The sequence below is a fragment of the Lepidochelys olivacea genome (assembly GCF_965140295.1).
Source record: "Lepidochelys olivacea isolate rLepOli2 genome assembly, chromosome: 10".
Classification (NCBI taxonomy): Eukaryota; Metazoa; Chordata; order Testudines; family Cheloniidae; genus Lepidochelys; species Lepidochelys olivacea.
Window position 1 is genome coordinate 16362204 of NC_140420.1, and position 12686 is coordinate 16374889.

Genomic DNA, 12686 nt, shown 5'->3' on the forward strand with positions numbered 1-12686 from the left:
CCACCCACCGCGAGGGACACTCCCCGCCCCCGCCTCGGGGGCTGAGCGCGCTCGCACGCCCCTGGGTCCCCCGGCCCCGGCGCGGCGCGCGCGCCCCGTGAGCAGCGGGCCCCAGGCCCCCGCGGCGCGCTGTTCGTGGGGCCCCTCCAGACGCGTCACTCACGCTCAGCAGTAGCTCTGGCCGAGCAGTGAGGAGCCGGGTGCACGAGGTAACCCGCTCCCCCAATACAGCCCTCACACACCTGTGTCCTCTGCCTGCCGCCCCCCACCCCCTCAGCCAGCAGCTTAATCTGCACTCCGGGCATGACTAGCGCTGCCAAACACTAGCTCGGGGCTGTGCTTGAGCGCCCCGGGGTGCAGGTAAGGGGGGGGGGGAAAGAGCTTTTGCAGAAGACTGTCCCCATCCCCAGGGGTGCTGGACAAGACATGCTGGTCTTGGGCCAGGGACTGTGCCTTTCTTTCCCTGTGTTTCAGAAAGTGCCTGCCCCCATTGGGGCACTCCGGCACTCATCTGTCTCGCTCCCTGTATGGGGCACATCACTGGACTAGCTGACTTGCTTGGAGTAGGTTTCCGTTGACTTGGGGCTGACTAGCTTCATGCTGATTTTTAGGGTCCGGAGTCGTGCAAGTCAGTTTAATTGCAAGTGCAGCATTTGTCATAGTCACTAGCACTCCCTGCAGCGGGGTAAGGGTATTACCCTTGTGTAAGGCTTGATCTGTTAGCCACTTACATTGGGAACTCTGTGGCAGGGAAGACGTTCCAAAGTAGAGAGGTCATAATTAATCTTGGTCCAGTGGTTAGGGCACTAGCCGAGGATGTGGGAGACTGTTCAGTTCTCTGCCCCACCACAGACTTGTGTGTGACCTTGGGCCAGTCATTTGTTCCTCTTTGGGCATGTCTGCATTGTCCTTGCCCCAGAAAAAAAACATGTTCTTAACTCAGTTAGCTAACCCACATCAGCTAACTTGGGTTAAAATAGCAACCTCAGGCTCCCCAAAGGTTGAACTCAAGCTGCTAACCTGAGGTAAAAGCCAAGTTGCTGTGTCATCACTGCTATTTTTACCTGAGTTAGCTAACTATCCAGAGTGAGGAACACACCTTCTTTTGCAGTGTAGACATTCCCTATAAGTGTTCCCAAGCTGTAAAATGAAGATAATAGCACTTCCCTACGTCACCTTTTATTGTTGTGACAATAAAAACATTAAAGTTTGTGAAGTACTTTGAGATCTACTGATGAAAAGTGTTTTTAAGATTTAGGTATTACACTTACTTGAAGCAATATTAGGCCTCTCTCCTATAGGCTAGACTCAGCATGACAATAGAGGTGGACAAATAATTCACAGCAGATAACAATGATTTTTGCTTTTGTTTACAAACTGTCCAGGAGCAGACTGACTCTTGCACTTATTAATCACAATTATTTTGCATAATTTTTGTGAATATTTCTGGGGCTGTAGTTCATTCATTAACAGCTTGTGAGTACTCAAAATTTAAGCTGTGGCTGGCAACATGTTATGTTGCCCATCTGCATTTGGATGACTATAGCCCCAGAATTGTGTTTTTGATGTGAATATTTGCTATTCCAAACCTAAATCTTACTTCCTCAGAATGGTGAAGACTAAGCTTAAACGGAAGGGGGGCAGAGCAGTAGGATCAGAAGTCAAGGAATAAAAGGCTCCTCAAAATGATTTGCCTGGTTTGAGAGGAAAACACATGGGGATAATCTTGCCCTTGTAGAAACTGGTGAATAATCATCTAGGGCAGTGGTTGTCAACCAGGGGTCTGGGGGGGGCTACAAGCAGGTTTCAGAGGGTCCGCCAAGCATGACCGGCGTTAGACTTGCTAGGACCCAGGGCAGAAAGCCAAAGCCCCACCACATAGGACTGCAGCTCAGGGCCCTGAGCCCTGCCACCCAGGGTTGAAGCTGAAACTTGAGCAACTTAACTTCACAGCGCCCCCTGTAGTGTGGAGCCCTGGACAGGTGCCCTGCTTGCTACCCCCTAATGCCGGCCCTGGCTTTTGTATGCAGAAAACCAGTTGTGACACAGCTGGTCCCTGGAGTTTTTATAGCGGGGGAGGGGGAGGGTCAGAAAATAAAAGGGTGAGAACCCCTGATATAGGGTTTCATGAAATCATAACTGGAAGTGGAAAAGACCTTTTAGGGCATCTAACATCATCCCCTGCCAATGCAGGATTGTTCCCTGCACTAATAACTCTTTCGTCTTCAAAGTGCTTTACAATATTGGATACCACAGTCATGGGTGCTTTATACATATGCTTAGATTGAAGTAGGCTTCCTAGTGCTTTGTCCTTATTGTGTCTAGTCTCGCACATTCTTGGCAAAGACCAAGCCAGTCATGCTGGGGTGATGTAATTACCAGACAGTTGGACAACATATGTAGATAGGAATCTCTTTTTAAAAAGCTCTATTTGTACAAATGGGATGGGGGCAGCTTTCCTCACTTTCTAGAAAACCTGTTCAAATGTCCATATTCTGACTTCTAATATGATGTATGGTGTACTTGATAAGTATTTGCATAGTGATGTTTGTTTTCTTCTTAAAGATAAAGTTGGGGTTTGATTCTAGTTTAATGGTGCAAGGAAGAGAAAACTCAGAAACCTTTTATGTGCCTTTCAAGTAGACTAGTGATATTGTCACCTGCAACATTTAACATTGCAAACTTTCACCTAGTGTTTTGGAAGAAATGAAATCCTAAACCTGAAGAAAGGTCCTACCTAGGCTCTTATGACATTCATCACCATGTACGTGCCCAATATCCAGATCAAAGATACATCTACTCCAAAGTAGTACTTTCACTCTTTCCAGCTCTTGCTGTGAAAAGGCAGTCAGGCAGGGGACAACTGTTCCTTTAGGCAAAGTAATCTAGGGACGCTTTCATATGAGTAAGTTGTCAAAAGACTACTGAGAAATAGGAAGTAGGTTCTCCCAGCTAATTTTTTTTTTTTTAAGTCCTAAACTCATGGAAGCTTTTCAAGAAACATATTTTGCACTCCAGTACACTCACCCTGAGAAAATAACATAACTTCTTTATTATTGTAGAAAGCTGATATCTGTTACAAAAGGGTTGCCATGCTTGAGAAAAGTCAGAAAATTCTTCAAGCAAAATATTTGTATTTTCAAAAAAAGAAAAGGAGTACTTGTGGCACCTTAGAGACTAACCAATTTATTTGAGCATGAGCTTTCGTGAGCTACAGCTCTCTTCATCGGATGCTCACGAAAGCTTATGCTCAAATAAATTGGTTAGTTTCTAAGGTGCCACAAGTACTCCTTTTCTTTTTGCGAATACAGACTAACACGGCTGTTACTCTGAAACCTGTCATATTTGTATTTTGTCACTTGAAAAATAGTGAAACGATTCTAACTGCAACTTTTTGCCTTTTCCATGTTTATCCTGAATAAATTGTAGTTAAACTCTTTAAAGGGTTTACTTAGCACCTGAGTGTAAGTAGAATGATGATTTCATGTCAAATTATAATTGAGTTTATTATCCTTCATTATAAGAAGCACCCATGTTGTGACAGGAACATTATTACATATTTTCAAAGATGCATTATCAAGACAAATAAGACTGTTGTCATGCTCTAAATACCAAAACTCTCAAGTCCAGCATTACAGCCCTTGACAAATTCCTTGATATCTTTAGCCCCTCCCTTCCTGTAAAGTGCCTCAGGAAAGATGGGCTTAGAAGTGTTTGGAAAGCTATTGGATTTGGGCAGCCATCCTAAATAGGTGGTCAAGTAACTTTTAGGCACCATCAAATATGTTTGTGTAGATGGCAGCAAGTAGGACCACATTTGAGGGCACAAGTCTGGTGTTGGTTACTCAAATCTAATATTTGAAGAAACATATTGAAATTCCCATGCAAATGGGACTACAGCAATCATGCTAAGTGATAGCAACCATTCCATAGAAAAACAATGTAAGTTAGACCATCGGTGTCTGGAGTGGCACCCTACACCTGTTTTACACTGATGTTAAGAGAATCAGGTCTAGTAAGTACAATTTTCTTTCTTTCTTAGAATGATATTTAGTTGAGCAACCAGATCTTGTTGATCCCTGGAGAAGCTGCTTGATCCAGGATTAATTGTATGGTATCTGGCATTCTAGGCATTGATAATTCTCTGTTCAAATGCCTCTAAAGCTATGAGTAAAATAAAAGTACTTAAATGTACAACTGGAACTGGAGGCACAGCTGGAACAGATAATAAATGTATCAAGGACACAGAACTTACATCCTTCCTCTAACTGTCAAATATTCTCAGTTCATGCAGTATGTATGGAGAGCTTGTGTCTAACCCACTTTTTTTGACATCTGATAAATATTCAAATACACCAAAACCCAAATTAAAGATGACCAGGGGCAGCTTGAACTTGTGCACCAACCCATAACTGAAGCAACATTTAATCTTAACCACATTACAAATAAAAATTGTATTTATCTAACAGAAAATTCTGTGGAGGATTGTACCACCAAAAAAAGTGTCCCATGGCTATTTGTGAAAGCTTATGTTTAGTGCTTCTGTTTTTTCAGGGTTTATTAATTTAATTTTTCAGGATTTATTTTCTGCAATTTTTGAGTTGCGTGTAGATGTCCAGAAATTGTTTTTCCCAGGGCTTTCTTTGTATACGCCGTAAAGAGTAATGTATATAATTACTCATTTACAACTTAAACTGCTGTAATGAGTAATCTCTTTGTAACTTTCCCTAGTGCACTTTAACATCATAGTGCTGTTTGAAACAGCAGTGTGTTAAAGTGCACTAGGGAACCTTTAGTGTGCACCAGCAGGGTCTACTCTACACAGACCAGTTAACGCACTTTAGAAATCATATCCTGAAGTCCACATTACTGCTCTGTGTAGACAAGGACTTAGATACACGTAACCATTTCTGGTGGTTTTTCTGGTGTTTACAGGATAAACACAGGAGAGGTTTTCTGTTTTTTTTGGTGTGTGTGTGTTTTGTTTCAGGGGTATTAGGGTTTATCAGTTAAAACCGAAAATGAGAAGCCCTATTTAGTTCTTCTGTTCTCCACCTTTTCCTCTGGCAGTAAAAAAATAAAATTAAAAACCCCAAAGAGACTTCAGAATATAAGTGAGATGCTGTTAAAACAAAGGTTTTAAGGTTAATAAATACCCGCTAAAATCTTGAAGGTAAATGTGGCATGCTGCCATTGCTAGCCAACCAAGAAATGCTCCTGCATTTAGTACATAACTGCACAATCATTCTGATTGTGAGCCCTGCACAACAGGACTGAATCACGAGAAGAAGAAAATCGTCATTAACCAGGATTACAAAAACAGACTGAAACTGAAGTACAGCTGATGGTCAAAAAGAGGGGGGCAAGCACATAGACAGATGTATATTGCCTGTTTGCTAAAGTAAGGAAACAGATTTGTTCTGACAACTGCAATGATTTATCGGCTTCCTGGTACAAGTAAAGGATCAGGTGTTAACTTTGATAAAGCCTTACATGGTGCAAGCCAGCTGTTGTCCCTGATTTCCAGTAAGGCAGTTGGGGTCAACTGGAATACTTGAGATAAGACCCTTGATTTAACTGTGTAGGGGCTGAGTAGAGATACTAAAGTCATTCATGACAGACAGGACACTTGACATAATAAAATAGAGCTATGAGCACTTGGAGGGTACAAAATACTTACCTTGTTCTTGGGAAAGTTTGCTGGCCATCTCTATACTGTATTTCAATGGAGGCTGTATATGCTGATCCACAAGAGAGCCTCTCTTTCTGAAGAAAGCTTAAAGACATTGTTGGGCCTGAGTGGGTTTGGTTAGAAGCTCTGCTTGGGTATGTCCACATTACGAAATTAGGTCGATTTTATAGAAGTCGATTTTTTAGAAATCGATTTTAAACAGTCAATTGTGTATGTCCACACTAAGCGCATAAAGTCGGCTGAGTGCGTCCTCACTACCCTGGCTAGCATCGACTTATGGAGCAGTGCACTGTGGGTAGCTATCCCACAGTTCCCGCAGTCTCTGCCACCCATTGGAATTCTGGGGTAAGTTCCCAATGCTTGATGGGGCAAAAACATTGTCGCGGGTGGTTTTGGATACATGTCGTCAGTTGCCCCTCCCTCCGTGAAAGCAACGGCAGACAATCGTTTCGCACCTTTTTTCTGTGCAGATGCCATACCACGGCAAGCATGCAGCCCGCTCAGCTCACCATCACCGCTGCTGTTGTGTCCTGGGTGCTGCTGTCAGCAGATGGTGCAGTATGACTGCTAACTGTCATCATCCACCGCTTCCGCTGCAACTCTGCTTTCCTGGTGCCATGAATCCACCTCACAGGTCCTCTTGTCGTTCTGTATAAATATCTATTCTCGTGCCATCTGTCATCATCCACCGCTTCTGCTGCAACTCTGCTCTCCTGCAGATGCCATACCACGGCAAGTATGGAGCCTGCTTAGCTCACCACTGCTGTTGTGAGCATTTTAAACATCTCGTGCATCATCCTGGAGTATATGTAGAACCAGGCTAAGAGACGCCAGCATGAGGACAATTTTGATGAGGACATTGACACAGACGTTCCTGAAAGCACAGGCTGTGGCTATTGGGACATCATGGTGGCGGTGGGGCTGGGGCCCGGCAAACAAGCCCAGACTGGTGGGACCGCATAGTGTTGCAGGTATGGGATGATTCACAGTGGCTGTGAAACTTTCGCATGCATAAGGCCACTTTCCTGGAACTCTGTGAGTTGCTTTCCCCCACCCTGAAGCACAGGAATACCAAGATGAGAGCTGCCCTGATAGCTGAGAAGTGAGTGGTGATAGCCCTGTGGAAGCTTGCTACGCCTGACTACTACCGGTCAGTTGGGAATCAATTTGGAGTGGGCAAATCTACTGTGGGGGTTGCTGTGATCCAAGTAGCCAATTCAATCATTGACATTCTGTTATCAAGGGTAGTGACTCTGGGAAATGTGCAGGTCATAGTGGATGGCTTTGCTGTAATGAGTTTCCCTAACTGTGGTGAGGCAATAGACAGAACTCATATCCCTATCTTAGCACTGGACCACCTTGCCAACCAGTATGTAAACCGGAAGGGGTACTTCTCAATGGTGCTGCAAGCGCTGATGGATCACAAGGGACATTTCACCGACATCAACATGGAAAGGTGCATGACGCTCGCATCTTTAGGAACTCCAGGCTGTTCGAGCTGCTGCAAGAAGGGACTTACTTCCCAGACCAGAAAATTACCATTGAGGATGTTGAAATGCCAATAGTTATCCTTGGGGACCCAGCCTACCCCTTGCTCCCTTGGCTCATGAAGCCGTACACAGGCAGCCTGGACAGTAGTAAGGAGCAGTTCAACTATAGGCTGAGCAAGTGCAGAATGGTGGTAGAACATGCCTTTGGGCATTTAAAAGCTCGCTGGCGCTGTTTGCTGACTAGGTGAGACCTCAGCACAACCAACATTCCCATTTTTATTGCTGCTTGCTGTGTGCTCCATAATATCTGAGAGAGTGCATTTACCAGCACAACATCCTTGTGAGGTAGACGGTGATATTCTCCTCATTTTACAGAAGGAGGACTGAGGCAGAGCAGCAAGTGACTTGTCCAAGGTCTCAGAAGAAGTTCATGATTAGGGCCCTACCAAATTCACAGTGCATTTTGGTGAATTTCATGGTCATAGGATTTTAAAAATCATAAATTTCATGATTTCATCTATTTAAATCTGAAATGTCATGGTGTTGTAATTGTAGGGATCCTGACCCAAAAAGGAGTTGGGGGTGGGGTTCATAAGGTTATTGTCAGGGAGGTTGTGGTACTGCTCCCTTACTTCTGTGTTGTTGCTGGCAGCGGGGCTGCCTTCAGAGCTGAGCAGCTGGAGAGCGGCAGCTGCTGGTCGGGAGCCCAACTCTGAAGGCAGAGCCGCCGCCAGCAGTAGCGCAGAAGTAAGGGTGGCCTGGGATGATATTTCTGCGCTGCTGCTGGTGGGGCGCTGCCTTTAGAGCTGGGTGTTTGGACAACAGCCATTGCTCTCCGGCTGCCCAGCTCTGAAGTCAGCGCAGAAGTGAGGGTGGCAATACTGTTACTCCCCTAAAATAACCTTGTGATCCCCCTGCAACTCCTTTTTGGGTCAGGACCCCCAATTTGAGAAACGCTGGTCTCCCCCATGAAACCTGTATAGTATAAGGTAAAAGCCCACAAAAGACCAGATTTCATGGTGGGGAGACCAGATTTCACGGTCTGTGACATGTTTTTCATGGCTGTGAATTTGGTAGGGCCCTATCTATGGAGGAGCAAGGGAATTGAATTTGGGTCTCATGTTCCAGGCTAGCATCCCAACCACTGAACCATTCCTTCTCTCTCCCCACTTCAAACTTTTTTTTACCATGAAACCAGAGTTTAAGAAGCCATGACATTAAGCCTGGTTTAATAAATCACAGACCTCACAATCAGCAATGGGGTTTAACTTCTTTCATGCAAAATATTAAAATGGTGGTTAAGCGAAAAGGGATTTTCTACCTGTTAACATCCTGGATTTAACTATTTTACTTATATGGGCGTGTCCTCTTTTACAAGAATACTCAATAGTGGAAAGAAGAAGTTACTCACCTTGTGCAGTAACAATGGTTCTTTGAGATGTGTGTCCCTGTGGGTGCTCCACTTTAGGTGTCGGTGCGTCCCTGCGCCGGAGATGGGAGATTTTAAGTAGCAGCGCTTGGTCAGAGCATGTGTGCGCAGCAGCTGTCTCACGGTGTTGTTGGCGCCTCTTGTAGTGCGTGCACGACCCGACTCCTCAGTTCCTTCTCTACTGTCCTCGGCTGCAGTCAAATGATGACTTCGCTAATTATGGCAAACTGCAGGAACTCTTAGGGGATCTTCCTGAAGACAAACATCCGCAGCTCAAGGCTGTCATGACCGGGGGACAAATAATAGCCTGCACAGCTCTACAGGCCTCAATGGATGTGGCAGACACAGCCATATGAACAATGGCCACAGCATCTCTTAAAACTGGGTGAGCCTGGCATTGTGTCTGATGACGTTTCCCGCAACTGGGAAAGGAAATGTGAAGAAAAATATAGAAATTGGTTAAAAGAAAACTCTATTTCTACTGCTAAACTAAAACTGAAGGGAAAGAGATTTTTTTTTAAATAACTGGCTAAGTAAAGTCTAATCAAACTACCTAAGAGCTAAGAAGCTAAAATTACGATGTAAACGATTTTCTTTTCTAGAGATGTTCGAAGAGGCAGCACTGCCACTAAGCTCTGTCGGCAGCAGAGGAGGGCAGAGAAGGAACTGAGGGGTCGGGTCGTACGCGCGCTACACGAGCCGCCACCAACACCGTGAGACAGCTGCTGCGCGCGTGAGCCCTGACCCAGCACTGCTACCTAAAATCTCTGGCGCAGGGATGCACCGACACCTAGAATGGAGCATGCACATGGGGGCACTACTCAAAGAAGCAGCAGCATTCAGCGTCAGATGCTGATCTTATGGCTGGAGGTACGCTGACTTTACATCAGTGTAAAACATCAGAATGTGGCCCATGGTTTTGTTGCCACAGGCCATTTTTATCTTGCAAAATGAACTGTAAAGCTTAAGGACTGCCTAGAAGCATGAGTACACTGGCTGTGTGAAATACATGATTCTCATTAGAATTTATTTGAGCACTGGTTGATTTTAGGTATAGTAATGAGAAGGGAGAAGCACCCATCTTGACAATGCAGTCCTCATGCTTCCTCAAAGTATGTATTATTGTACAATGACTTCATGAGCTATGTAGTTTGAGCTGTTAGCCAGGATGGGCAGGCATGGTGTCCCTAGCCTCTGTTTGCCAGAAGCTGGGAATGGGCAACAAGGGATGGAGCACTGGATGATTACCTGTTCTGTTCATTCCCTCTGAAGCACCTGGCATTGGCCACTGTCAGAAGAATGGATACTGGGCTAGATGGACCTTTGGTCTGGCCCAGTATGGGCGTTCTTATGTTTCTTGTTTTTTATGTCTTTAAGTGTATTGGGTGCTGTGTAAATGACAGTGACAACTTAAAGGAAGGGATTGCTATAGAGAAAATTCCTTCTTTCTCAGCTTAATACATAAAACCTCACTCTCACTGCTTTATAGTGTAGCTTCTAGTGTGTGGTAGATTGGCTGTACATATACAAGTGTGATGGTGACACTTCGTTTGATGTTCACAGCAGAGGATATTCTCAGACACCAAGTCAACAAGCACACTTGGAATCATCACACGTTAGTCACAAGCCAAAAGGACACCACACTCAGTAATTAAGTTACTAGCGTGTTGAATGGAAACTCCTATGAATTCCATTGTTGAAGACCTGTTCTACAGTAGTGTTCTCTAAAAGGGGTACACTGGGGAAGAAAAACTTGCATTTCTCCAGAGCCTTTCATCCAAAGTGCTCATATTACTTTACAAACAAAAATTATGCCTCATGACCTTCCCTTGAGATAGATATTGCTGTATCTACACAGTTGGTACTACTACTCTACCTAATTTTGTTACTATTAAAATGTATATGCCCAAGTGTTTACTGTAATACCAAAGGTATCAACTACTGACTAACTTCACAAAAATGAATCAAGGATCTTAAGGTTTTAAAACCATTTGCATTTAAGTTTACTCCACAGACTGTACAAAACAAAGAGCTCAGTTCCACTCTGATTAAAGTTAAAGGCTGAACAACTTCTGATGTAATTGGAAGCAGAATCATGCCCAGGCACCTGGGCAGAGGAACCGTGTCCTTCACTAGTACTATAGGTATTTGAGGTTCGTAGTGTGGCTACTCTTTCTGTGACTTATTACCTCTAAATGGAAGTGCCGACTGTCATCTTGAATATAAAAACATTTTCTTCTGCAATTTAATTGACATGCAAGTGGAATTCCACTCGGGTAAACTGTGGAGCTCAAACTTTTAGTGCTTTCACATCTAATTGAGACAGGAGTTTTTAATAAGACTAAACAGCTGAATCTTTAAATATAGTAGTTGATCCACTGACACAATTTAAGTGCATTTCTGGGGTTGATTAAAAAATAAGATCCTTTATATTTAAATAAATGCAACAACCTTCTTTCATACAGAAAATGAATGCAATGGGATAACTGACATCTTAACTACTGCAGCAGAGAAGTAGATGTGAGATAACCTTTCACAATGGTAGATATGTTCATAAAGCAATACCAAAGGACATAAGACTGCCCATAACACTGTCACATTTGAAAAAAAACAAAACAGACATGAACAAATATTTGAAATATGATTTATTATACTACAATCTAACAGGAAGAACAGTATTTTCTAGACTGTATTGTCCTATCTCTATTTCAATGTACTTAAACAGAACACTGTCTTCTTTTTCCACAAACTTTTGCAATTGCAAAATGAATGTTTGTCTTTTGCTTGTGTTGCTGACAAGAATCCATAACAATTATGCAAAGCAAGAGGTAAAGGATTGTTTGTTTATCTGTCACTGTTTAAAATATTAGGACTTGCCATGAAAATCTTCCTATTTTAAATACTGGACACAATCTATATGTTGATAAAACACAATGTTTTCTGGATTAATTTTTTTTAAGAAGTGTGAACTTAGTGTACTGGGAAGCACTAGCGTGCCTCTTCTGAGAACTGAAGTTCTTTATTCCCACAAGAACTACAGCATGAGAAGCAGCAGAGCAAGTTTACTCTATGCTGCCCCAGCCATATGCTTCAACCCTAGGCAGGAGTGGCACTTCTAGGGATGAGAATAGCGGAGTCTCCATGGCCCATTCAATTCTCAGCCATTGAATGGTAACAGCCTGTCACTACTTATGTGGAGAGGATTCAAACAGCAGCCTAAAGACGAAAGACTCTATATTGTGGTAACAACTAGGGTCCCATGGCACTGTACAAGGACAATCCCTACCCTGAAGAGCTTACAATCAAAATAGAAGAAGAAACAATAAATGGCTAAGGCAGACAGGGAAGTACAAGGAAGCAATGAGACTGAACTGGTCAATATGTAAAGCCATGGCCACAGCACACTGGCTGCCTAACAATCTATATCGCTGTATCCGTCTCCTGAGTCAGTGAGGCTCCTCTGTAAGGTGTATAAATCTGAAGCCTTCACTGGTCTTTTCATGAGACACCAACTTGTCATGAAAGGATTGGAGGAATCCTAAAACTCTTTAATCTATGGCAGCAAAATAGCAGCTGCTTTCTATACTTGTATCATGAAATTGTGTGCTGGATCAGTTTGTTGCTTTTTAAGACACTATTATGCTCAAGCATCCCAGAGAGACTCAGCCTCCATAATTCTTGCTGAGCTGCAGCTCTTTATCCACTGAATTTTCATAGCTTGATTGGCTTTCTAAACGATCTGTTCTATCAACTCCCATGTGAGTTCTAGGCTTCTGGAAAACAAACAAAAAAGCAAATTAGTGCTACAGAATGTTAGCATTTTTAAACAATGGGACAATCGGGCAGATATTTGCTAAACTACAACTCTGAATTTTAGTCTGTCACTGTTCTGGTTCAATAACAATATGGAAAAACCAATGAATGTTATCACTAATGCTTAAAACAGGAGTTTGTGTGGCAGGATATGAAAGCAGCAGAAATTGAAATATATATATATAGATATAGATATATTTCTCTCTCTCTATATATATATAATATAAGCAAATTAACTTTAGGATAATAGTGCCTGCTGCTA

The 12686-nt window shown here is 43.3% G+C and overlaps 1 protein-coding gene and 1 long non-coding RNA gene across 3 annotated transcripts in view; one reads left to right on the forward strand and one right to left on the reverse strand.

Moving 5' to 3' along the window:
• Positions 1-38: 38 nt before the first annotated feature.
• LOC311527630 overlaps positions 39-12686 on the forward strand; it is a 31104-nt gene continuing 18456 nt past the window's right edge. The window contains exons 1-2 of one of the 2 annotated variants that reach the window (XR_014713404.1): positions 39-209; positions 9214-9481. This is a non-coding gene — a long non-coding RNA (uncharacterized lncRNA). The remainder of the gene's footprint in view (positions 210-9213; positions 9482-12686) is intronic. The other variant, XR_014713405.1, reaches the window with a different exon arrangement.
• OTOA (otoancorin) overlaps positions 9481-12686 on the reverse strand; it is a 59564-nt gene continuing 56358 nt past the window's right edge. Inside the window, exon 30 of the mRNA XM_084641810.1 lies at positions 9481-12384. The gene's annotated coding sequence lies outside the window, so the exon portion shown is untranslated. The remainder of the gene's footprint in view (positions 12385-12686) is intronic.